This window comes from Meriones unguiculatus, chromosome 9 (genome assembly GCF_030254825.1).
Source record: "Meriones unguiculatus strain TT.TT164.6M chromosome 9, Bangor_MerUng_6.1, whole genome shotgun sequence".
In the NCBI taxonomy this organism is placed as follows: Eukaryota; Metazoa; Chordata; class Mammalia; order Rodentia; family Muridae; genus Meriones; species Meriones unguiculatus.
The window spans coordinates 62,672,564-62,700,207 of NC_083357.1; the positions used below are offsets into that span (position 1 = coordinate 62,672,564).

The following is a 27,644-nucleotide window of genomic DNA, read 5'->3' on the forward strand; positions in this document are numbered from 1 at the left end:
AGCCTGGCGAGAACTAGGTGCAATGTCATGGGATAATAAATAGCTTTCTTTTTACTTTATTATCAGAGTGCCAGTAAGATCAATTCTTTGAATCTGAGACTGTCCGTGGGGCTTAAAGTTGTTTGACCTTGAGCATAGCTCTGGTCGAAATAGGCTTGAGATGTGAAAATCTCTGCACTCCCGTTCTCTGGGGTGCTCTCAGTAGAGAAAGTGTAATTCACACTCACAGATGGATCAATACTCCCGTGTGGCAGCCACGAGCAACGTTTATGTGGGAGACATAGCCTGTCTTTATACCTGGGGCCCACTGGTCCCAGGGTGTCCTTGACCAGTTGAGGCAGATGATGCCACACACCCTACAAACAATCACCTTTTTAATTTAAAAATGTTTATGTATTTTTTTTTTCAGACGGGCTCTTACCATGCAGCCCTGCCTGGCCTAGAATGCAATCTGAAGAGCAGGCTAGCCGTCAACTCACCTGCCTCTGTCTCCCAACAGAGAGATACCCCCGACGAGATAATCATCCTTCCCTGCAGATGGTAGGAGGAGGGCTAAGTGTGGCCGCTACAATGAAATACTGCAAACTCAATGTTGAAAACCACTCAGCTTTATTATTATTTATTGTTATTGTTATTATAAGTTCTGGAAGCTAGAAATCTAAAGTTTAGCGGGGTCCCCCTCCCTGTTTCAGCTTCTCTTGGCTTGTGGTGGCTGTGCCACACCACAGCCCAGGCTCGGGTGGACCGCTCTGGCCTCTGGCCTGCTTTCTCTTTGTGTCTGTCTCCCTCCTTTCTATCTCACATCCTTCCTCCGCCTCTGTCTTGCAAGGACACTTGCCACTGAATTCAGGGCTCACCTGGATAATCCTCTCAGGATCTTCAGCTTAATCATATCTTCAAAAGCCCTTTCCTAAATGAAGATGCAGTCCCCAGTTCCCGAGAGTTGATGCCTGGGCAGGGACACTGTCCCACCGCAGAGGATGACTGACTTCTGGGTGATAACTTGTAGATATTTCTCTTTAGTCTCGTGGTTGGATAGTATAGGTAGTTCCTGTGAAAATGCAGAAATGCCTGCAGGGCTGTGTGTGGGCTTTAATTCTACTCACTGCTGTTGGCCTAATGGTGGAGTCTCATTGAGTCTAAATATTTTCTAACTGAGCGGGGAGTGATCTCTAACATTCAAATATGCAAAGAGAAAACCTCAATTGTCACCCTGCACTGTCTATCTGAAGCTTCATTTACCTAATAGTAAAGAGTGAATCAGGTTTTTCCCCTTTATTTATTTAATCACTTTTATCGCCTGATCCCAGGCCCCTCCCTCGTGTCCTCCCAGTCCCACTCTCATTCATGACCCCTCCTTCTTCTCAGAGAAGGGAGGCCCCCAAGGGGAACCAACCCACCCTGGAACCTCAAGTCACAGCAGGACTAAACACATCCTCTCCCAACGGGGTCTGACAAGGCAGCCCAGCTAGGGGAAAGGGATCCGAAGGCAGGCAGCAGAGTCAGAGACAGCCCCAACTCCCATTGCTAGGGGGCCCACCTGTTTACCAGGCTGCACATCTGCTCCACATGTGTAGGGAGTCTAGGTCCAGCTCATGTACATATGCATAAGGAGGCCAGAGGTCATTCCTCAGGAACTATCCATTGTTTCTTGAGACAGCTCTGTCTTTGGCCTGGAGCTCACGGATGATCTCAGCCACACGTTTCCCCCTTCTCAGCACTAGGATTACAAGTGCATTGCCATCCTACCTCGCCTCCGGGCTTGGTGCTTGCAATGCCTGGCAAGCACACTATTGACTGAGTCACCTCCCCCAGGCCCTTGTCCAGGTTTTGAGTCTCAGCACAGAGGGTAAATCTCGGAATCAGAAAATGAGTCAAGTTTTCTAACCCTGGAGCAGAACTTTCTCCTCTAGTTTCTCCAGGACCGCTTTCCAATGCCCACTGGGGATTTCTTTGCCTGAAAAGCAAGGGGTTATAGGTCAGCAGGGATATCACTCAAACCTAACATTGCTCAACACCACCCTTGTTTGCCCAGCATGTTACACGCACCGTAACCCTCATCTTGGGCGGGTTAACTGTCTTCACCAAGCCAGAGATACAGAAGATCAGGGTCAAATTCACTCATCGTGGTTTTATTTGGTGGAGGACCTTGTCCAAACACACACACACACAAGTTCTTTCCTCTGAGAAAGAACTGTTCAATTTCAACAGCTGTAAAAGCAGCATAGGAGGATCCAGCACTCCCGTGTTTTGTTGTTTGTTTCACTAGGCATCAATCTCTGCAGTGCGCTGAAAGACAGATGCTCAGACTGGCTCCTCCATAAAGAAATCCCATGGCTCCTTGGGCACACAGGCATTTAGGTCTGTTCTTCCCTTTGTAACTGCTCTGGAGTGTCACTCCGACTTAGAGGCAAACATCTTAGCATCAGTTATCACTGTCGTCTTGGGTGTTCTGGTGAGGAGGACCTCACTGAGGCTTGCTCATAATGCTTAAAGTGTTAAAATCCTATGTTCTATTGAAGCTGAAGCCAAAGCCAGTCAGCACCATCAGGGGTGTGTGTGTGTGTGTGTGTGTGTGTGTGTGTGTGTGTGTATTTGTTTTGTTTCGTTTGAGATAAGCTCTTGTTTAGCCTGGGGCAGCCTCAAATTCCATAGGATGGCCTTGAATTTCTGATCCTTCTACCCTCAACTCTGAAATGCTGGGATGATAGGCATGTTCCGTCGTGCCGGGTTTATGCAGAGCTGGGGATTGAACTCTGGGTTTTGTGTGGGCTGGGAAAACACTCTGCTCACTGAACAATATCCTCAGCCCCCACTGCCATCATTAAAATAATTTATGGGTTATAAGAACAGATCTGACATTATGTTGCAATGTTATATTTTTTGGCTCTTATAAATGGTGGGAAGCAGGCAATTATTTTGCCTCTAACACGACCATAGAAAAAGGCGAGGCATCTCCTTTAATCATGTATATATTTCCTACCTAGTTACAATTGTGCATAACATAATTTAGCTTTGGAGAATACCTTTAAAAATTCAATAAGTACTTCACTTATGAATCAGCTTGCAGTGGATTGTTTGGGGTCTGATTTAGGACTCCTGTTCCACAGTTCAAACTATAAATGAGTAATTTGGCCCACAGTGAAAGATATCTGCAGCTCAGCCTTTTGCATTATATTAACTTCTGTATGATGATGTGTGATGTATGTGTGTGTGTGTGGTGTGTGTGTGTGTGTGTGTGAAATTTAAAAGTAAATCTACTCCAGTACCTAGGTCACCACATTCTGTGTTGCAATAGAATAAAATATAAAAAGGGGCTAAACACTAGCTATTGTGATTAATCGGCTTCATTTCTTAGCTATTTTAATAGAGTAGAATGTTATATTACAAATAATATGCTGGAACCAGACTGATAAAATCCTCTCTAGTAGTGAGCTTGTATAGTGACGAGTATAGGTCAAAGGTCCTCAGGGGACAACTGTGGCCAAGTTACCCATGGCTGAAGCTGAATCTGGCGAGGCAGACTGGTTGCCGACAGCCAGATGTGTGCACCAACACCACGGAGGGCCTGCTTTGAAGTTGTGCCAGCGGGTTTCTGATCATCACAGGTCTTAGATGAATAATTTGAAAACTCCACTTTATCACCTTTTTTTTAAGGCTTCAGAGGGGAATTCCTTCGGAAGCATTTACTTCAATTTATATTCTCTCTCTCTCCAGGGCCTCAAACTTGCAATTCCCTTTATCAGTCCTCGCAAGAGCTAGGATAGGATAGTAGGCTTGTGATACCATGCTCACCAACCTCCCCTCTGGATGCCTCTGAATTCGCCCAGGAGGCCTTGCTGGGCGTCCTTCATCATGGCAGCACAGCTCATGCACCGTGCTCTAGCCAGGCATCACCGTGGGGAGTGCTACAGCTTGCCTGGGAAGCGTCTCTTCCTGGCTCCCGTGTTGGTACAGTTGATTGGAACTGAGTGGCTTTGTTTTGAGAGTGTAGCCATTACTTTAATTGCTGCAATGAAACGCCCTGACCGAAGCCACTGAAGGGAGAAAGGTTTATTTGGGTTGATAGTTGGTGGAGGCCACGGCGGCAGGAGCGTCACATGAATCTACAATCAGGAAGCAGAGTTGTGAGCACCTGGAGCTCAGTTCCCCGGCTCCCTTTGCTCTCTCTCTCTCTCTCTCTCTCTCTCTCTCTCTCTCTCTCTCCCTCCCCGGCTCCCTTTGCTTTCTCTCTCTCTCTTTCTCTCTCTCTCTTTCTTTATATTATTAGTTACATTTTATTAACTCTGTATCCCAGCTGTATCTCACTCCCTCATTCCCTCCCAATCCCTCCCTCCTTCTTTCATCTCCTCCCTGCCCCTTTCCAAGTCCACTGATAGGGGAGGACCTCCTCCCCTTTCATCTGACCCTGTTTTATCAGGTATCTTCAGGACTGTCTGCAAAGTCCTCCTCTGTGGCCTAGCAGGACTGCTCCTCCCTTCAGGGGTGGGGAGGTCAAAGAGCCTGCCGTTGAGTTCCTGTCAGAAATGGTCCCTGTTCCCCTTACTATGGGAAACCAATTGGTTACTGAGCTACCACGGGCTACATCTGAGCAGAGGCTCTAGGTTATATCTATACACGATCCTTGGTGGAGTATCAGTCTCAGAAAAGACCCTGTGCCCAGATATATTTGGTCCTTGTGGAGCTCCTATCCTTTCTATGTCATACTAATTCCCCCTTCTTTCATATGATTCCCTGCACTCTGCCGAAGGTTTGGTTATGAGTCTTAGTATCTGCTTTGATTCACTGTGGGCTTAGCTCTGCGGCATGACACTGCACACATTTGGGGTGGGCCTTCGCACCTCGGCTAACCAAATCCAGATCAGCCATGACAGACAAGCCCGCTGGGGTGGGTGGTGAAGGTTCTATCCACTCCACTTCCGCTCCCACCTCTAGTTCCTGATCTTCCAAGATGTGAGCAGAGGCCACCGCATGCTGCTGACACGGAGCTGCTCCAATGTGTGTCCCCCACCACCATGAACTGTTCCCTCCCAAACTGTGGCCTGAGGTGAACTTCTCTGTCCTTTAACTGCTTCTGTCACCGCTTGGACAAAAGTGACTAATACAGAGAGGCTGTTGCAGTACCTGAAAGCTGTTCTCCTCAGGGGAAGGATTTTTCCAGGAACAGCGTTCATGTTGTCTGCCCACGCTGAAGGATGGTGAACCCAGAGGCCCTGAGCGCAGTCAGCTAGAGTCCCTAGCAGGACGTGTAAAATGTCCGCACACGGAGTGCATGGCTAGATGGAGTAAGGATACTGCACATATCTAAACTAAAAGTTTATGTATAATATCTATAATTGTAATCTATAATTATTACATAGACTTATAAATACAAGTGTATTTATAAATACATAAAATATATTGTGTGTATATATATATACACAAATATATATATATATATATATATATATATATATATATATATATATATATATATATATATAAAATAAAATACACTGGAAGTGATTGTGCCACTTCCATGCCACTGGGGAAGCCTTACAGATAGCTGGAGTTACAACCACTTCCAGCTGATGCATTCAGCTAACCGGGTGAGAGCCCACCCACTCTAATCCACAGCCAGTCAGCATCCATTTCCATCCAGGACTGATGTCTAGGTATCTGCCAGGGTGTCCTGACACTGACGATCTCCGTGGGTGTTGGCTTCCTATGCAAACTGCTTCCCCAAGGAGGCAGTGGTTCACGGCTTCGGGTGAGACATCCCATAGACACACCATGAGCCCTTTTGAACCCAAGCAGCTGTTTTCAAATTTGATGTTTAAATACAAGTTCCCTGTGTATGCGGAGCTGATGACCCCAAGATGTACTTTAAACAGAGGGAGCAGTAAAACCCTGACCTTCTCCGTCTTCCACTTTGATGACAAACCCTGCCCTGCTGAAGTCCAGGAAGTAAACAACCACCTAGCTTCTGAATCCGATGCATAATACACTAAAGCAGTCGCTGTAAGGCCACCACTGTTCAAAATGGCAGCAACACAGACAGTTCCTGCCTTGGAACCAGAAAGCAGAAAGACATTTGCTAAGGACATGTTCTTTTGTGAGATTCTTAGGATGAAAAAATACTCAGTTACTTTTTTTTTTTTTTCCTGATAATAGTTTCAGCAAGTTGTCAAACAAACAGGACTTCCAGTTCAGGGACACAGGAGATGCTTCACTGTGATGGGAGCTGGCTGAGACGGTGGGTACCCATGGCACCATGGATCTGTGTGCTAAGTTCATGTGTGTGATCTAGGTCTAAGAGGAAACTCTCTTGGATGTTCTTAAATCCATTTTCACTATAGTTCATCCCTAAGATGGTTTAGTGGAACTGTTTGGGAAGGATTAGGAGGTGTGGCCTTGTTGGATGAGTGTGTCACTGGGGGTAGGCTTGGATGTTTTAAAAGTCCCTGCTGTGCACAGCCTCTCTCTCTCTTCTCTGTCCCTGTTGCTTCCAGATCAGGATGTAAAGCTCTCAGTTTTTCTCTAGCACCATGCCTGCCTACCTGCCACCATGCCATGATGATCATGGACTAACCCTCTGAAACTGTAAGCAAGCCCCCAATTAAATGCTTTCTTTTTTATAAGGGTTGCCTTGGTCATGGTGTCTCTTCACAGCAACGGAACAGTAAAGAAAACAATCCCAGAAAGAGATTTCATCTGACTGCATATTTAAATCATTCATGGGGACGAAATGGAGCACACTCCCACAGCTCTGCCCTCCACCAACACACAAATCATAACAACAATCAAACTATAGAAGATAAGAGCTGTAGGTATGAGCTGCTCCTGTGCTTCTGGACCCTGAACCTGGGCCCTCTGCTGGACAGCTCTCCACTTCTGCAGCTCCTCACTCTTGCTTTAGTGACACGTTTCTAAAATCAGAGTATACGCAGGGGTCTGGGAGTGACAACTTTACAGTGGATACAGCTGGCACACACAGGCTTCCCCAAGGTTCAGGTTGGCCTCATCAGGGGTAATCATGCCGATATGGCAGACCTCTTGATGGGAGATGACCAGGAGAGCATCCTGTACTATGGTCCTCTAGTGAAAGCCCACCCCAGACTCCTGACCAAAGGACATCAGCTGAACGTGACTGGAGGGGTGCTTTTCAGCACAGACCCCTACTGCCCTTCAGAACCCTCAAAGTCCCAACGATAAGAAAGGGTTGAAAAATTGTCTTCCAGAGGAGGAAACCAGGGAGGTATGGAGGGTGATTTCAAAGCACAGCCCTAGACTGGATCTGGGAACTGTACGGCATCAATAATGGAGAAATTTGTGCAATCCTCAGAGGGTCTACAGTTTAATTAACTGTATTACACCAGTGTTGATTTCTTGCTTTTGATAAATGTGCCACAGCTGGGCTGTATGGCACTACCATTGGGGGAGGAGGGCAGGCAGAGCATACGCAAGGACTCCACAAACTCTATTGAAGACCTTTCTGTAAATCCTTGCAAAATAAAATATTTAGTGAGAAATCTAAATAGTTTTCCTAACTAACCCAACGATAACCCTGCTGACTTATTTTTCAGTGGTGAAGGCACTGTAATTTCAGGGTTCTGAGTTCATCAGAAAACCATTTATTTGCTTGCTTTTTTTTAAATATTTATTGCAAGGCTGGGGATCAAACCTAGAGCCTCAAACATGTTAGGCAGGAGATCACCTACCCCTGATTATCAAGTTGAAGGTGGGGCTTTCAAAACTATTAATAAAATGATATTAAATGTTTCAAAATATCTCCATCTCTGGGCAGCAAGCTTAAGAGTGCGAAGAGCTGAATGGCACTAATGGTCTAGCTCATAGGGAAGGGGCCCAGTGTTCCTGCCTCCTGGCCCAGAAGGTGAGCAAGGTCCCGTGGCTTGACTGTTGCAGAGAGGGCCTCGGTGGGACTTCAGAAAGGTCTGCACTGGAGCTGCAGCCAAACTAGAAGCTAGATGTCTGTTTTCTTTTTTTTTGATTTTTGATTTTTTTGTTTGAAGCAGAGTTTCGTTCCTGTGTGAGAGCGTGCGTGTGCGCATGCGTGCACTCATGTATTTGTGTGTGTGTGTGTGTGTGTGTGTGTGACATGAAAGTCAGAGGGAGTATGCCCGATGTCTTCTCTAGCTTTCCACCTTCCTCGCTGCAGACAGGATCTCCCGGCGCCCCTGGAGCTCACTGTTTTCCCTCCTGCCTCGCCCCTGGAGCTCACTGTTTTCCCTCCTGCCTCGTCTCCACCCCTGCTAGTGCTGGGGTCATGAGCACTCGAAGCCACGCCCCGCTTTTCACTTGGGTGCTGGCACCAAGTCTCGAGCTCCCTTTCCTGCTGGGCTATCTCCCCAGCCTACACAGTCTTACCATACTGCTCAGACCGGGCAATCTCTCTTCTCAGGCCTCCTGAGTAGTTAGGGCTACCGTGGTGTGCCACCACACCTGGCTTACCATCTTAAGAGTTTCACAACTGAACAGCTAGAGCTGAGGTTGGGCAAACATGGCGTCCTGGTGAAGAAATGGAAAGATCACAGCACGCAGAGCAGGCACACTGTCCCTTTCATTTCCACAGTGCTACATTGCTCACCGGTTGCATCAATCAGTGGCTCACGGATACAGAGAGACAGCGAAGAACATGCACCAGGACCTGGATGGGACTTCTGGACCTGTGTCAGGCGGCTCACGACCACCTAGAACTCCAACTCCAGGCAATCTAATGCCCTCTTCTGCACGCATACACAAAAAATAAACCGGACATTTAAAAAATCTTTAAAAAAAAAATTATCACAGATATGGTAGTGCACTATTTCTGAAATTTACATGATCTCTTTCTCAAATTAAAATTTTTAGTCCAGTGTGGTGGTAACGTGCCTTTAATCCCAGTGCTTAGGAGGCAGAGGCAGGCAAATCCCTTAGTTGGAGGGTCAGCCTGGTTTACATTTAGAGTTCCAGGCCAGCCTGGTCTATATAGTGAGCTCCAGGCCAGCCAGAGCTACGTAGTCAGCTCCCCCTTTTTATTACATTAGTTATTTTATGTGTGTGTCTGTGTGTGTGTATGTGAGTGGGCATATCTCTTCCGGTCTCTGTGGGATCCTGCATGAACATGGCACACATAAGCTCACATGGCCACACGGATGCACATAAAAGCAAGAAAGGAAGAAAGATTAGGCCCATATTATTTTTCTAGTGGCAATTCAATTTCAAAGCATTGCCACTTTACCAAAAATGATGATAGCCACTATCAAATTGTCAGGGGTTGTATTTTACACCTTCATGTCAGATTTTTGAAAACTGGTGTTCATTTTTCCCTCAGTGTGGATCTTAACTCAGAGGAGCCACAATTTTGGAGCTTGCCCCCCTGTGAAGTGTTTCACGGTGGTGAGCGTAATTTTCCAGCCTGCTTTCTTCATCGCCTTCACCCTTGGGGTTTCTGTTCCAATTTAATGAGAGCTACCTGGCAAAGGGGACATGCTAGACTCCCTCTGAGTAATTACGACACGGTCGTGAATTGTGTGAACTCTAACCCTTCATCTTAGTGCTTTATCTATCTCTTTATATCTGGGCTCCAGCCCAGTGTTTCTGTCTTGTGCTTAATTCTTTGCAACCTGCCAAAGGCAACAAATAGGATTTGACACCCTGGCTCATCTAACCATTTTCAGACTGGAGCAGGCCCACAGACTATCTTCCAAGTTACTGCAAGTGACAGTTTTACCAGATGACTTGCCAAAGGTTGGCTTGGCCTACAGTATCTATTTTCTCACAGCTTGTCCGCAACTGTCAAAATTGCCATCATGTACTCTTGGTTTTATTATTGAAGGCTCTACTTTAAATCCATCAGTTTCAGATTAAGGATAATGCTAGTTGCTGAAAAAAAGATGCATCCCAACCTTCCATGGTGTCCTATAATTGATTAGAAATTCTCCTCCTCCTCCTCCTCCTACTGGTCCTCCTCTTCTTTGCTGTGTAAAGATCTAGTTAATGGTGATCAGGTACCTCTTGTTTTATGGATCTGGGATCCATGCCCCCTATACCCACCATGTGTGCCCCAGAGCCTTTGCATTTCTCTGTTCTATTCAGCGGACAGAGATGGAGACTGTAGAGGAAATAAACACTCATAAAAAGCCTTGATCTGAGGGTTGGGCTGATGGCACCAGCAGGAGGACTTGCTCTCCAGCACCCATGTGAAAAACCAGGCAGGTGTTGGTGACTCCAGTGATTTAGGGGGAGGAGGAGACACAGGGGACCCCTAAGACTTGCTGGCCTTAAAAAAATAGTGAATGCTGGATTCAGAGAGAGAGAGACTGTCTTAAAACACAGGGGGGAGAGCAAGAGGAAGACATCACCATCAAGTGCTGCCTACACACACACACAGACACACAGACACACAGACACACAGACACATACCTACCCCAAAGGAACTCATAAGCACAAAAATCCTCCCTGTCAGTCCTGGCCCCAGACTGCCTACATCACATTGGTCAGAGTGCAGTCCCCCAGCCACATGGACATGAGGGAGGCCAGAAAGAGGGTCAGTAGGCTGTAGTGCAGATTGCTACCACAGCGTTCATAACGCTGTGGTAAAAGTGAATAGATTCAGGTCACTTCTCCTGTTCTCCTTTTATCTACTAATCTATAAAATTTATCCATTCCTTAAATGATTGGTGGATTTTTGAATTGACACTACCTGACTGTTCCTTCTTTTCCTCCTGATTCAGTTAGAGTCACGGGATGCTTCCATTTTTTTTTTTTTTCCCTGTTGCATCGGTGGGCTCCACTTTCCTTAAGAAAACACTTTGTTTCAGCGAAGCTTTTAAACTTACAGGGTTTCCCCGACAGTATGGTGTTTGCCTTTTTTTTTTTTTTTAAGTTACTCCAAGGTGTGTTCCGACAGCATAAAAGGGTAACGTAGGAAAGAAGAAGACATGCGAACAGTGAATTCTAACCACAGACAACAGAGCAGGAGATTTCTGAGACGGCTGTGCGGCCCTCCTGAGACCGCTTAGTGGCTATATTGACCTGAGCTGGATTCCTGGAACCCACACGTGAAAGGAGAGAACTCACTCCTAAGTCACCCTGAGAACTCTACACTGTACCACAACACCCACTGATCCCTACACTTCACACACACAAAATAATAATAATAATAAAATAATAATAATAATAACAATATACTGAAGATTCTTGTCACAAGGGAGAGGAGGAGTAGGGATCTTCAGCAAAAAAGGAAGGGACAGGAAGGATGGGACTATAGAATGCAGAGTATAACTAAAAGGTTAGAAAATAAAACAATGAATAGTTAAGTAAAGAAGGAACGGAAATTAGAAACTGGAACAGAAAAACCAGCCAGGGACTATAAGGTTAACACAGAGTGTGGCATATTTTTTTAACCTGTTATTCTTTAGCCAACCTCATTCAAATGTCCATTTTTGGCTTTCAATTTCTTTCTTCCTTCTTCTTCTTCTTTTTTTTTTTTTTATAAACTTTGATTCTTTGTGACTTTCACATCGTATACCCCAGTTCCACTAATCTCCTTGTCCCCAAATATCCACTTTTGCCCTTGCAACTTCCCCTCAAAAAAACAAAAAACAACAACAACAAAAAACACACACACACACAAGCAAACAAATCAAAGAATAACAAAACAAAGCATAGAAAACATCTCATCGTGGAAGCTGCAGTGTGCCACAGTGTGTCCACAGCATATCCTTCTGTCCACACATCTCCACCTGCAAATGTTCATTGCAATGAGTCATTCGTCTAGTTCGAGATCTCTAGCTTCTGTGACACCATCAATATTGATCCTCACTGGGACTCCTCCTGGTTATCCGATTGTTGCCATGTGCCACGGACATCCTGAAGCTTTGGAACAGCAGGAATGTCCCTTTCGCACATCCAAACCATTTGTAGAGGATATAGATTTTGGGGTGGTCCAATTCAGAGTCCTCGATATGGGCTTAGACATCAGCAGGAGGCAGGGTCAGCTCTTGGGGCCTGCTCTCCCAAGGGCTGCAACCTGTGGGGGACTGGGTCGGCTCTCCACTGACACCCTCGGGCCTGGCTCACCTGTGCCTTTACTATCAGGGTCAGCTCCACCGTGTTGCCCAGGCAAGATTCAGGGCCCTCTCTCCCTAAAGCTATAACCAGTGAGGGGGCAGTGCTAGCTCTCCCACTCCTATGACCCCAGGGTCAGCTCTCCTGGCTACTGCACATGGCCAGGGAGGGAAGGAGAGGGCACCACCCCCACTCCCATACCACCTCAAGTGACATATTTTTAAATTTAACTTTTAAATATATTACAATTTATTTACTTTGTATCCCAGCTGTAGACCTCTCCCTCATCCCCTCCCAATTCTGCCCTCTCTCCTTCTTCTCCTCCCATGTCCCTCCCCAAGCCCACTGATAGGAGAGGTCCTCCTCCCCTTCCATCTGACCCAGCCTAGCAGGTCTCAGCAGGACTGGCTGCATTCTCTTCCTCTGTGGCCTGGTAAAGCTGGCCCCCTCCTCAGGGAGAGATGATCAAAGAACCAGACACTGAGTCCATGTCAGAGACAGTCTCTGTTCTCATTACTATGGAACCCACTTGGAGACTGAGCTGCCATGGGCTACATCTGTGCAGGAGTTCTAGGTTATTTCCTTGCATGGTCCTTGGCTGGAGTATAACTCTCAGAAATGACCCCTGCGCCCAGATTATTTTGGTTTTGTTGCTCTCCTTGTGGAGCTCCTGTCCCCTCCAGGTCTTTCTATCTTTCCCTTCTTTCATAAGATTCCCTGCATTCTGCCCAAAGTTTGGCTCTGAGTCTCAGCATCTGCTTTGGTACCCTGCTGGGTAGAGTCTTTCAGAGGCCCTCTGTGGTAGCTCCTATCCTGTTTCCTGTTTTCTCCCTCTTCTGATGTCTATCCCATTTACCTTTCTGAATGAGGATTGATCATCTTACCCAGAGTCCTCCTTCTTGCTTAGCTTCTTTAGGTGTACAGTCTGTTTATCCTATATCATATGTTTAATATCCACTTATGAGTGAGTATATACCATGTGTGTTTTTCTGCTTCTGGGATACCTCACTCAGGATGATCTTTTCTAGTTCTCACCATTTGCCTGCAAATTTGATGATTTCCTTGTTTTTGATTGCTGAGCAGTATTCCATTGTGTAAAAATATCACAATTTTTGTATCTATTCCTCCATTGAGGGACATCTGGGTTGTTTCCAGGTTCTGGCTATTACCAATAAAGCTGCTACTAACATGGTTGAGCAAATGTCTGTGTGTACTTGAGCACATTTTGGATATATGCCTAGGAGTGGTATAGCTGGACCTTGAGGAAGCACTATTCCTAATTGTCCGAGAAAGCATCAGATTGATTTCCAGAGTGGTTGTACAAGTTTACATTCCCACCAGCAATGGAGGAGGGTTCCTTTTCTCCACATCCTCTCCAGCATGTGTTGTCACTTGAGTTTTTGATCTTAGCCATTCTGATGAGTGTAAGGTGACCTCAGGGTCGTTTTGACTTGCATTTCCCTGATAACTAAGGACGCTGAGCATTTCTTTAAGTGTTTCTCTGCCATTCGATATTCCTCTATTGAGAATTCTCTGTTTAGCTCGGTACCCCCATTTTTAAAATTGGATTACTTGATTTGTTGCTGTTTAACTTCTTGAATTCTTTATATATTCTAGATGTTAGCTCTTTGTCAGATATAGGTTTGGCAGAGATGCTTTCCCGCTCTGTTGGCTGCCATTTTGTTTCGATGACAGAGTCTTTTGCTATACAGGAGTGTTTCAGTTTCATGAGGTCCCACTTATTGATTGCTGATCTTAGCGCCTGTGCTGTTGGTGTGTTCTGTTCAGGAAGTTGTCTCTATTTTTAAGGAGCTGGTTGTCTATGACAAAAAGAACCTGTCCTTCTAGAGATTCCCTCTGTCAAGTGCCTTGGTGTAATGACATGTGTTTGAAAAGGTTGAAGGGCAGGGGTGAAACTTAATTAGCTTTGAAAATATAAATAAGTAGGAATGACTCGAGTGTCATAGCATGCGTTTTTGTCCATATGCCCCTCCTTCCAGTTTAGTGGGTGGCTGCCCATCTGGGAGTGCACATTTATAATTAATAAACTGTCATATTGCCCCCCGGGAAATGACAGCTGTTTAAACCCGGCCAGTCCTGTCCCCTGCTCCCATCTGCATCAGTTACCCCAGAAGCCCTTGAGCTTCTTACCCATTTCCAGTGTCCTTCTCTGGCGTCTGGCTCAGCCTCTGAGAATTCCTCCGTATTACTGATAATCAGGTCATTTCAAAACCTTTTTTTTGCACTGAAGGCACAGAGAAAGAACAGGTCCTCCCGTTCCTCTTTTGAGAAACCGGAAGAGATGGCTCAGTGATTAAGAGCGCATGCTTCTCTTGCAGAAGACCCAAATTTGGTTGCCAGCACCCATACTGGGTGACTCATAACCCAAACTCCAGATCCAAGGGATTTGACTCCCTCTTTTGGTCTGTTCAGCTATGATACCTGTACTCATGTGTATATACACACCCGTAATTAAAATTAAAAAAAATATTATCTTGAGACCCAGGGTCTCCTGATAGATTTTTTTTTAATTTTATGTATATGGGCATTTTGCCCACATGTCTGTCTGTCTGTCTGTGCATTGTGTGCGTGCCTGGTGTCCAAGAAGGATCCCTATGGACTGGAATTACAGATGGTTGCGAGCCTCCATGTGGGTGAGGGAATCGATCTTGGGTCCTCTTCAAGAAAGGGCAATGATCTTCACCACTGAACCATCTCTCCAGCCCCTCCTGATCGAGTTTTAGATTATGATCTCCCCCTTGATTGTAAGAGTAATGCACACTCTTTGCAGAAATAGTCTGAAGCACAGAAAATGTGTAGTGGCTGTCAGAACTGGGGAAGGCTGAAAACCCCGGCTACATCCTTTCAGCTCCTGATCAGCCAGAACAGGGAAAGAATAAAACAAAACAAAACAAAACAAAACAAAAAAAAAAACAAAAAAAAAAATCAAACCCAACAAGAATGTGTTTCTCCTTGTTCGCTGTTTGAGAGGCAAGCATCAATTTTGCTGTAGAATTTTTTCCCAGATGGAGAGAGAAGGTTTTTAGCAGGGTGTGGACGCCATTGCTGGTGTACTTCCTACCTCATTTTCTGTACCATCTTGCCTACCCTCACTTTCGCCACTGAACAGCCCATCAGTCACCTGGGACCCACTGTGTGCTGCTCCTTCATGCAGTGAGATCGTTCAGCTGTTTAATTTGGAACTGTTAATGACTTAAGGATCCACAGGGAAGTATGCCAGCCAGTGCCACTCCATGGCCCCCAGCGTGCAGGAACAAAGGAGCGCAGAGCCATTTCAAGACAGGCTTCCAAACACCAGATGTCACGGGGGTGCTCCCTGCACCCCTTGAAAGCTAGCTGATGTGTCCCTTCCACAGCCAGCTTCCTTCCACTGTCCATCTTACCTTCCTGTCCCACCTCGGCCATTTCATCTCCCACATGGGTAACCGCCCTACGCAGGGGTAGGGAGCTCAGAGCTCACAACTCTCTGTAACTCCAGGTCCAGGGGATCCAATGCCTTCTTTTCCGGCCTCTGTGGGTGCTGCATACATACGCTGCACACACATACAGGCAGGCACACATTAATACACACGAAATAAAAGCAAAGAAAATCTAAAGAGTGAAAAGCAGGATGAAGCCCACGCTGGTTTGAGTTTCCAGACTGCTTGCCCACTTGTTTTCTAGATTTTGGATTTGCTAGCTACACAATCAAATGAGCCAGTACGTCAACACAAACCCCACCACACACAGGTTAATATCCCCTATTGATTCTCTCCGTGTGCACATGCACCTTTGTAGATGCGGGTTTTTCTGCGTGTGCATGCTTACACATGTGCATATCTCCTACTGGTTCTGTTTCCCAGAAAAACAAAACAAACAAACTAGTATATCCTGTGCATGTTTTAAATTATACAAACGAAGCCTATTTATTTTAGAAAACTAAAATTTACAGCTTACAAGGGGCTGGAGAGATGATGGTTCAGCAGTTAAGAGCACTTCCAAAGGACCCAAGTTTGGTTCCCAGCACCCACACTGGGGTGGTGCCATGCTCTCTTCTGGTCTTTGCAGGCACCGGAACACACAAACACATACACATACACTTAAAAAAAAGAAAGTCTTAAAAGAGGAAACAGCACTATTTTTTTTAAGAAAAAAAAAGCAGCAAAAGTAAAACCTTAGAGCAACTTCATTATCACAAAAATAATCACTATTAACTTTCCATATTTCCGTATTTCAGAAAGATACATTGTGTAAATTTTTATGGATGTTTCATGAATGTTATGAATAGCTTTACCAATAGGTATAGATCTGCATAATTTTAGATGACTGCCGAACATTGTTTTGGGGGACTGTCTCATGATTTCTTTGCTCCTTCCCTTTCCGTCGGAAGACTCCACTGTTTGTATTTTTGCTACTACGAACGACACTGTAGAGAATGCCTTCGCTCACATCCCCTTCTGAGCATGCCTACTGTCGACTGAGGACACATTCTCCTGGCCTCCCTCTTCCAGTTTCATGGTTGGATGACGATGCTTTTGGGGCTGGAGTGATGACTCAGTGCTGAAGGGCACTTTGTTGCTCTTGCAGAGGACCTGGGTTCAGTTCCCAGCACCCACATTAGGCAGCTCACAACCACCTGTAACTTTGGTTCAACGCCCTCTCCTGGATTCTGCAGGCACTGCATGCACATAGTACACATACAGACAAAGCAGACACACGGATCCACAGAAAATGACTAGATCCTTTTAAAACAGAGGATGCTTACTGCAGAATAATTACTTCGGAAGTTGCTCTTTGAATGAGGTTCATGGCTTGTTAATGGGAGAAAGACCTTAAGGGCCTTATTGAACTTCTTCTCTTTGTAGATAAACAGAAGCCACTAGAACTGATTTTTTTTTTTTAACATAACACAGTCACTTGATAGGAGGGAACAGCTCAGAACTCAATTTTCAGGACTGTGCTTTCAGATGCATGGATTCTACTTGTTCTGTGCTGATTTTTTTTTTTTTTTTCTATTCTACATTTTTATCCAGGCTGTATCCTTCAGCTTGTCAAAGGCCAACACTCAACACCCACCCCGCCTTCTACTGTTGACTCGGCCACACATGAAAGACAAAACTTAGAGACTTCAATCCGTTTGTGTGTGCTTGACTTTTGGACAAGAAGAACTACCCTGCAGGTAAGAGAGATGGCTGCCAGTAAGGCAATGTTTAGAGAAACCGAACTGAGAAGCAGTAGGGATTATTCACAGCAGTAACCTGACATTTTATTTGGAGCAAAGCTTTGGCAATACTCACTGCAGTCGCTTCTTCCAGGCTAGGCCTGACCGTGGCCATCTTGAATCAGATTGGCTGTGATTGCCTGCTGGAGACCTCAGGAGATGGAGACTGTTAGCCTTCCCTCACAGAGGGAGGAAAAAGGAAAAGAGAAGAGAGAGGGAGAAAAAAGAAGGGAGGAAGGGGGAAGGATCTCAAAGGATCCATGACACTCATGAAGCCCGCAGAGTTCAAGATTGCCTCAGGTGGGGCTCCTCTGTGGTAATGTGCCCCATGGCTCAGCCAAGGGAGACTATGCAACGGTACAGCCATCCATGCTCCTGTGCATAGCCCCAGTGAGCTAGAGTTGAGTGGAATCCTCTCTTAGTCTGTCCATGCTTCCTCTTTCTAGAGTAAATAGACATTTCTTCTTTTTCTTTTCTCCCCCCCGGAATCCCGATAGCTCTTTCTTCTTTGCTTTTTTATTTTATTTGTTTGTTTTTGAGACAATGTTTCTATGTGTACCCCTGACGGTACTGGAACTTTCTCTGTAAACCAGGCTGACCTTGAACTCAAGAGGTCTGTCTCCCAAGAATTAGGATTAAAGGGATGTATATGTATCACCGCCACCCAGCCAAATGGATTTTTTTTTTTTTTACATCTTCCTAGGAAAAACTGCACAACAACACAATAGGAAAAACAACGAATGATCTTTAAAGCCAGATATTTTAAACAGTCGGAAGAAAGTAGATCTTAGCCCGGTCTGCTCTGCACAGGTGATCACTGTGACTGCTCTTGGGAATTTCCTTCCAGGGCTCTAGTTCCTTTATTACAAAGTCTTGTCTGGGGTCTCTACATCACGATTTCTTGAACACCACATTCCAGACATTACATGTGTTCCTGCCATTAGCATACACGTCATTTAGAAACGCGTAATAAGCCATCCTGTTAGCCCGTCAGCCGGGAACCGCCCTGGGACTGAACACAGAGCTGCCTCGCTGTAGAACAGCCCTTCGGCAAAGCACCCTTCCTACCAGTGAAAATTGCGGGGGGACATTCTAGATGATCGTGGATGCTCACTGACACTCTTGGCTCCTCCTGGATAAAGATCGGGCCAGAGAGAGGTTCCCTCAGTGGGCACCATGCTGGCAATTCCAAAAACACTATCTCAAGGCTAGTGGTTACTGTTAGGGCTGAGCGTCACTCTAGTGTAATAACCAGATAATAACCAGACATAAAACAATCCGGATAATTCTAACCTGATAGCACTGCTAAACATCTGCGGGGCTGTTTGGAGGAGACACCCTTGACACACCTGTGCGTGTCTTCTCAAAGGCTTTCAAAATGGTCCTTCTTCCTGTACACTGAATTTGCCTGATTTTTCAGAGGCCGATAAAGGCTTTTCTGCCCCGTTCTGTCAAGGTGAATGGCCCAGTGAATGTCCATATTCAGATTCCCAGGCCCACATGCAGGTGTGTCTGATGGAAGCAGAGCATGATGACCTGAGTCCAGTGCACATGTGATCTGTATAAAGGGGGCATCTGGGTGCGTGTAGACCTGCCAGGTCAATTCTGTCCTTCCCTGATGCCTTAGACAGCCTCTTCCCACAGAAACAGTCCTCACTGGTGCTCATAGTTTCTATCAAGATTATAGTGTACATGATACTAAAAATTACTGGCCACCTCGGTGGTAGGTGTAAATTTTTAATTTCTTTTCCTTTTTTTTTTTTTTTTAACAAATTTGCTTTATTGAAAGGAGAGGTTCAAGACCTTTTATTTCGCAAAATTAATGATAATATCCCTTGCATCAGACTCTATTCATGGAGTGATTATGCATTGACTAGGCCCATCCCTCTCCAGCTCACAGGGTGAATATTCGTCTTTACTGCGTTTCCAGGTGGCGGAAGATTGACAGAGCTTGTAGTCAGGGACGGCAGTGCAATGCAATGTGGCGGCCCTGGCAAGCCCGACGGGCCCATGTCACTCAGTGTTGACACTGGGGATATAAAGTTTAGCTTCGTGCTCGCTGGTTTCAGATCAGCTTGGCACAAGCTAACGTCATCTGAGAGGAGGGAACCTCAATTAAGAAAATGCCTCCCGAAGACTGGGCTGTATGCAAGCCTGTGGGGCATTTTCTTAATGAGTCGTCAATGGAGGAGGGCCCAGTCCACTGTGGGTGGGGCCATTCCTTGGATTCTATAAGAAAGATGGCGGAGCAAGCCCTGGGGAGCAAGCCAGTGAGCCACATTGCTCCATCCCACATCCAGGTTCCTTCCCTCTTCCTGAGTTCTTCCAGCGATGAACAGCAATGTGGAAGTACAAGCCAAATAAATCTTTTCTTCTCCCGCTTGTTTGGTCATGATGTTTCGTCTTGGCAATAAAACAACTTGTATGGCTGAACCTTACTAACAGGTGTTACTAAGACAGTTGGACTGAAAATACTCACCGAGGAAACAAATGAACTCCACCAAGAAAGACAAGAGTCTAGCTGAAAATGGGTGGAGGTCCTGTATAGATATTTCCCCAAAGGAGCCAAGAAGCATGTAAGAGATGCTCCATATCTTAGACATTAGGGCAATCCAGACTGAAGCTGAAGGGAGAGAGGATTTTATATATATATAAAAAAAAAGATGGCTGCATTTCTCCTCCTGAAGAAGGGAAGGAACCAGTACTGGGGAAGATATGGAGACAGTGAGTCCATCCCTGGTGGGGAGGTGGCATTATGCTTGGTAAGTCTTTGAAAAGCCAACTGTAGCAGCCCCAGAGAAGCCATCTGCTCCACTGCCAAGTCCATACCCAGAAGAATTGAAAACATAGATTCAAACACATACGTGTATGTCTATGTTCACGGTAAAACTGTTTAAGATAGCTACATGGTGGCAAAAGCCAAATATTCACGGAAGGGTAAACGAATAAACAATGTGATATATGCATGTAATGGAATGTTATTTAGCCCCGGGTGCTGATGCATGCTCTACTGTGGATGAACCTCGGTTTCAAAAGACCATGGACTACATAGTCCACATAAGTGAAACGTCCAGACTGGTCAAGCCTATAGAGACAGAAAGTAGACGCGTGTCTGCTTAGGGCTTGTGGGGATGTAGGAGGTATGTGTTGTTAATTCCTGGAGTCCACATGGGAAGAGGGAACCTCAATGGAGTTGTCCTCTCAATCAGCTTGGTCTGTGGCCGTGTCTGAGAGGGATTGTCTTGACTTGTGGTTGATCTGGGAGGGCCCAGCCCACTGTGGGTGGCACCATCCTTAGGCAGGTGGGTCTGGGCTTCATAAGAAAGTCAGCTGAGTATGATCCAGTCTGTGAGCCAATAAGCTTCCTCCTCCAATGGTTTCTTTTTCCTGTTTTTCTACTCTTACTGGCTTCAGGTGCCTGCCCTGATTTCTCTCAGTGATGGACTGTGACCTGAAAAATGGAAGATGGAATAAACCCTTTCCTCCCTCAAGTTGCTTTTTGTCATGGTGTTTATCTTAGCAGCACAAAACAAACTAGGACAAAACTAAAGGGTTTCTGAAGCAGACTGTGCTGAGGGCCACACACTTGGAAGATACCAGAAACCACTGGACTGTGCAAGTCAAGAGATGGAATTGTACAGCAGTTAAGTGATATCCCAATAAAGCTCTTTTTACCAAAGAAAAGAAAAATTAATAGAGATGCAGTCCTGGCTTACATTCCCGAACCTGAGTGTTTAATAGATTCAGGCTAATTGTTCACGTGGCACTTGGTCTGATTCTACACGAAACAACAGATTTGTCAGAAGAAAACAAAACAGAACAATAAGAACCTCTGAATCAGTGTGCACGCAACCGTCGCGAAGAAACAGCAGCTAACGCTGGGCTGCATCTCTTCGCTCATGAATATTCATATGCTGAGAACCGCAGGGGAGATGTAGGATATTTGCATTCTGGCTGGAGGTGCAGAGCCAGGGAAATGTTTTCCTGGTCTTCTATATGCACGCATGCCCATGAGTATGTTTCTCCACGTGCTGAGGACACGTATGGCCTGAGATTCATCCCAATGGGCGCAGAGTGCGTGACCCTGTGTGTTGCTCACCTGCCTGTATCCACTGCAGAGGCTCTCTCTCCCTCGTGAACGTCCTTGTTCTTCTCACCCACCTTGACTGTGTGAGCAATCTGGCTGTCCACGAGGAGAGCTGCAGCTTCCCCGGGCGATTCAAACGCGTGGTTAGAGTTGGAGTTCTCTGCGTCTTGTCCAGGAAGACAAGACACGTGGCCTTGGAAACAGAATTCAGTCCTTGCTACCTGTTGCAGAAGCCAGTCGATGGAGACGGGAATTCAGTCTTAAAGCTGTACTTTAGCAGAGGGCCGGTAATCCCAGAAGACAGTGGGAGCTTATTCTGGAGCTCTGTCACCTCACCCTTAGCCAGCAGATTATCTAGGGAGGGGCTACTCGGGCTGTCAATCACGGCAGCCTTGTTTTGCCTCTCTGGTCAGGTGGTTGCTCTTGTCTCTGAGATTCGTGGTGTAATGTTTGTTTGTTTGTTTGTTTTATCACCCTCTCTCTGCCTATGGGGGTTTGCCACACACTATGGTTACCACCTCTTGACTTCCTTCTAAGCTCCTGTCTGGATTACACGTAGATCAAGATTAACTTAGAACAGTCAAATAGCAGCATTTGTACATGCTGGGTTCTGCACAGTGTGGGCATGCGGGCGCTTTCTCCCAGAGGCAGTTCCAATGTGTTCCCATAATCCGGTACACGGAGCGACCCCTATCTCCTGCGCAGCGATGTTGTGGCCTCTGGGTTTCATCTCCTGATTCTCCATGTTTCCTTTAGTCTGGTCAATGCCCTTTCTAATTCAGCAAACAAACCTGCTGATGAAAGTTTATACCCTGAGGCCAAGAGTGGGGCTCCTGAGTCCGACAGAAGAGCAAGAAGAAATATGAAGAGAGAATCAACTTTTCAGAAACAAGGACTGTACCCTACATTGAAGGTTTGCATTCAAAGACTAGGGTGGAACACACACATACACACACACACACACACACACACACACACACACACCAATTCCCCCTGGACCAAGACAGTGATGATACCCTGTGTAGAGAACAGCTGCGTTGTTCCTGAGACCTATTTGTCACCACTGCAGTGCTTTGGTCACCAGGCATAAACAGCTATGGCCAGCATTTTACATGGATGCTAGGGATTTGAACTCTGGTCCTCACACTCTGTAACATTGTTTATTTATTTTTTAATTATTTATTACTATTTATTCACTTTGTATCCAGATGTAGTCCCCTCCCTTATGCCCTCCAAATCCCACCCTCCCTCCCTCTTCTCCTCCCATACCCTCCCCAAGTCCACTGATAGGGGAGGTTCTCCTCCCCTTCCATCTGACCCTAGCCTAGCAGGTCTCATCAGGACTGGCTGCATTCTCTTCCTCTGTGGCCTGGTAAGGCTGGCTCCCTCCTCAGGGGAGGTGATCAAAGAGCCAGCCACTGAGTCCATGTCAGAGACAGCCTGTTCCTCTTACTTGGGAACCCACTTAGACACTGAGCTGCCATGGGCTACATTTGTGCAGGGGTTCAAGGTTATCTCCATGCATGGTCCTTGGTTGGAGCATCGGTCTTAGAAAAAACCCTTGGCCCAGATTTTTTTGTTCTGTTGCTCTCCTTGTGGAGCTCCTGTCCCCTCCAGGTCTTTCTATTTCCCCCTTCTTTCATAAGATTCCCTGCACTCTGCCCAAAGTTTGGCTATGAGTCTCAGCATCTGCTTTGGTACCCTGCTGGGTAGAGTCTTTCAGAGGCCTTCTGTGGTAGGCTCCTGTCCTGTTCCCTGTTTTCTTCTTCTGATGTCTATCCCATTTGCCTTTCTGAATGAGGACTGATCATCTTACCCAGGGTCCTCCTTCTTGCTTAGCTTTTTTAGGTGTGCAGATTTTATTATGGTTATCCTATATTATATGTCTAATATCCACTTATGTGAGTATATTCCATATGTGTCTTTCTGCTTCTGGGATACCTCACTCAGGATGCTCTTTTCTAGTTCCCACCATTTGCCTGCAAATCTCATGATTTCCTTGTTTTTAATTGCTGCGTAGTATTTCATTGTGTAAAAGTATCACAATTCCTGTATCCATTCCTCATTTGAGGGACCTCTGGGTTGTTTCCAGATTCTGGCTATTACCAATAAAGCTGCTATGAACAGGGTTGAGCAAATGTCCTTGTTCTGTACTTGCGCATCTTTTGGATATATGCCTAGGAGAGCTATAGCTGGATCCTGAACTCAGTAGCATTCTTACCACTGAATCACCTGCCTGGTTTCCTGTTGTTGCTCGGGCCTATCAGCAGTAGTTATTGCTCACAGTTTGGATCTGGGCCGCAGCCACAGGTAGGTGGTCATATCTTGTTGGGAAGTTCTCTGTGGCCACCCATTCCAGGGACGGACACTCGGAATTTTTTGCTGGAAAAGACAGATGGAGCAGGTGAGGTGCCTCAGCTGACAAAGATGCCTGCTGTGAGACCCGGTGATCCGGATTGAATCCCACGCGGCAGAATGAGAGAACCAATTCACACTGCGGTACACGTGCCTCCTCCGCTCCCGGCATCACCAGCAAGAGCAACAACCAACCCTCCGTAGCCCCTACTCATGCTTCCCAAGCCTATTGGCTGGCAACTTGTCGTCTCCCTAGATCCATCTGCCTTTGTCAGAGTGTCACGGAGTTGGGTTCCCCCCTTATGCAGCCTTCCCAGGTTTGGGTTGTGATTTTCTAACACAGATCTGTGCCCTTTTCATTCCCGCAGATGAGCTCCCTGTTGTCTTCCACCCCTATCGGTGGGACTGTCAGCGTTTCGGAGTCTGGCCATCCTCCCAGGTATGTGGTGGCGTCGTGGCTGCTCTGCTTTGCAGTTCCCAGAGGGCACATGACGCTGAGCATCCTCTCGAGTGCTTATCTGCCATCCGTACATCCTGTTTGGTGAGGTGTCTGCTCAGGACTGTGCCTGCATTTTAATGAGGCTCTTCCTTTTCTTGTTGCGTGTAGATTTTGGACCTATGTCCTTTATCTGCTGGCTTTTTGCAAAGTGTTTCCTTCCGGTCTTGATATAGTATCTGGACATTATCTTTTGCAGACCAGAAGTTTTTAATTTTAGCAAAGACCCGCTTATCAATTTTTTTCCCTTTGTGGATTGTGTTTTTGCTGATGTATTTGGAAAGCCAGTGTCCTAGTCAAGGTCACCTGCATTATCTCCCAGGACTCTTCCTTTGATGTCTTGTATTTAGTTGTACGATTCATTTTGAGCTCACTTTTTGTGCCGGGCAGGTCTGCATTTGTTTATTTGCATGTGGATTGCTGGGCATTTGTAACAATTCACGTCTTCAGGGAGACTTGAGCTTCCCCCATGTGGCCTTTTCTGAGTCACTTGGCTCCCATATCACTCTTAAGCAGTTTTCAGACACAGTTAGAGAAAACCTTCGCTCCTTTGCTGGCATCTCGGTTGCAGGCCATGAACTTACCACTTATCTGTAGAAACAGCATGAGGCTGAGCCCAGCTCTGATCTGCCTTTTTGTTGTTGATCTAATTTTCTTCTCTTTTCATCTTGGTTAGCAGCCAGGCTAGGAATGGCATTTATCAGTGACAGCCCACTTCAAGTAAACAATGAGTTAGGGAAAAGGTTAGTGTTGGTTTCCATGTAGGTGGCAGCCAAGCACTGTATGGAGGGGTCAGGAGCACGGAAACAGAGCCTAAATTGCCCCTGGGAAGGAAATACAAAGCAGAAGGCATGGAGAGGCAGAAGCGGGGCTGGGTGATTGAGTGTTACAGTTCCTTCCCTATGAGTCATCTGCAGAGGCAATGTTCTCCAGGAGATGGAAAGGACTCAGGAGAGAACAGGACCTGGAAGGTCAAGATGAGCCTACTTCTGCAGAGCTAGTGACACGCAGGGCAGCTGGGCAGAGCCCCTTCCTTGGGCTTGCCTGAGTGGGCCCCTAGTTCAGAACCTGGGGCTGTCCCATGGCCAGCAAAACACTTTGATTTATTTAATCACTCCTTTTTTTTCTCTTCAGGCTCCTTTCTCTGTTTTTCCCCCCTCTCTCTGACCTCCTCCATCTTGGCCAGCGCTTACTCAGCCCCTCCACCTAGACTGGGGTTTTGCCAGAGACCCTAACATGTCCCAATGCTGTGTGAATGGAAGAAAAAAAAAGAAGAAAACAAGGAGGAAAGGATGGCAGAGAGGGAGAGAGGAAGAAGAGCAAGTAGCACGTGTTGAAGATTCCACAAGGCCAGTATTTCCTCTTTTGACTGAGCTTGCCAGCAGATTTGCCACAGCGGCTGTGTGATCCGAAAGCAGAGGAAAGTTTCTGTGTTCTGCGCGCACAGGAAACACTGTAAGGGCACCTGCATGCTGTGAACAGTGCTTCCCTTGTGAAAGTGGTCTTTCGTGACCTCCACCAATTTAAGAAGCGGACGCAGCTGTTCATGCCCTCAGAGAGAATCCACACCGGACAGTTTGTGTACTCCAGCCGCATTATCGGCGATTTCATTTTTATTGTTTTGCACGTGGGCACAATGCCTGAGGGTACTATTGAGTATTGTCTGGAGGAGAAGCCTGGGGACAGGGGCAAGATGGCACAAGCCTCGGCAACTATGCCAACTATGCCACATTCATCTCCCACAACCCAGAAATCAAGAAGACCCAAGGGAAGTTGCCTTCAGGGTCCAAGAAGGTCATTTCCTCGACCAACAGAACTGCAGTCAGTATTGTGGCCGGTGCAGGAAGAATTGATAAACCTGGCTTAAAGGCTGGCTGTGCCTACCACAAGGGTGAGGCAAAGAGGAACTGCTGGCCATGCGTAAGGGGAGTGGCCATGAATCCTGAAGAACAGCCCTTTGGAGGTGGTAAGCACCAGCACATTGGCAAACCCTCCAGGGTCCGAAGAGACGCCCTGCTGGGAGCAAAAAGGGTCTTACTGCTGTCCTCCGGACTGGGTGACTACGTTGGAACCAAAACTGTTCAGAAGGAGGGCTAGCGCTCAGGAGCTAACAAAGTATGTCCTTCGGGGGAGGGGGAGGCAGCCAGACAAGATTCTACAAGGCCAAATGACTGAACTTAAGAGATTATGTTTATAGAGTATGGCAAGAATCAGAGTAAATTATCTTGGGTTACTTTTAGGCCCTCTGAAAACTATGCACTTCCGATACATGTGTCTGACATCACATCCTCATGACTACCCAAACCTTACAATGTATTCTTGGCAGACTGCTGGCTATTAACTCTGACCTATAGCAGAGTTTCCCCTGCCTTCCTGTAAGAAGTTGTATTCGGAACAACTTCTGTTGTTGTTCCATAACTAATGAAAAATCTCATATAGCCAATTTTGTCATAGAATAAGGTATTTGGGGGAACCTCAACTGCTATTTCTAGGCCATGGTTATGTAGATTTACTTTCAGAATAAGCTCTCTCTTATTCCCTTTGAGGTGAAAAGTGTATTTCTGTATTGACAGCTATGGTGACTCCATCATGTAAGTCACATGTGTTTCAGAAGAGGAGGCCCGCACTTACACCCCAAAGTTTTGGGCAACACTGAAGGTGTGGTGGCTGCTTTTGTCACTCATATATACTTAACTGAAAAATGTGCCTCTGCACTAAAGGAATCCATGTTCCCAAGTCTAGCTATCTTGTCAGGAAAGGGCCTGATGAATGCCGTGAACAGGAATCGAATCTATCATCTCCAAATCAATAGTACCTCATCAAGTTAGCCAAACAGGGGTCCAATCCATCTCCATAGACTCCTCCTACTATCTTGAACTTTGCTTTATGCCTGCTCCAGTAGAACTCAGTGTTTTGGGGATGCCTGCCAAGAGGGGACAGGAAACGGCGGCATTATAGTTAAACTGTGCAAGATGCAAACCAAAGAGAGGGGGGAGGCTGTTGTCTGCAGCCCAGGGACTGAGTGAGCTACAGAACCAAACTGAACTTTCAATGTTTGACATGGCGGCAGCCCACATCCCCAGAGAGCAACAATGCCCTTCACCTCTCCATGAGTTTCACTTGCAGAGAAGAGCAACTGTCCCATCAAAGCTGGCAGAGGTCCAGGTAAGGTCAGCTGGACCCCCAAGGGGCCTAGATGGGGTTGATTGAGTTGTTCTTAAGAGGACAGGACAGGAGACCGGAAGAATTGGGGAGGATTAGTGAGGACCAAGTGTAAGCACGTATGCAAAGATATTAGCCAATGTATGGCTGCATTCACTACTCGTACTGGAAGATAGATCTTAAAGGTTCAACTAAAGGCGAGAGGAAACGGGCAACTGATCAGCAAAGAGGAGAAGAGCTAATGGAATATAAAGCTAGAGTGAGAAGTCAGA

General features: G+C 46.2%; 1 pseudogene; it reads left to right on the plus strand.

Annotated features, from left to right (window-relative positions):
• Nucleotides 1–7,023: 7,023 nt before the first annotated feature.
• LOC110559377 (large ribosomal subunit protein uL2-like) lies at nucleotides 7,024–26,644 on the plus strand (annotated as a pseudogene).
• Nucleotides 26,645–27,644: the final 1,000 nt, after the last annotated feature.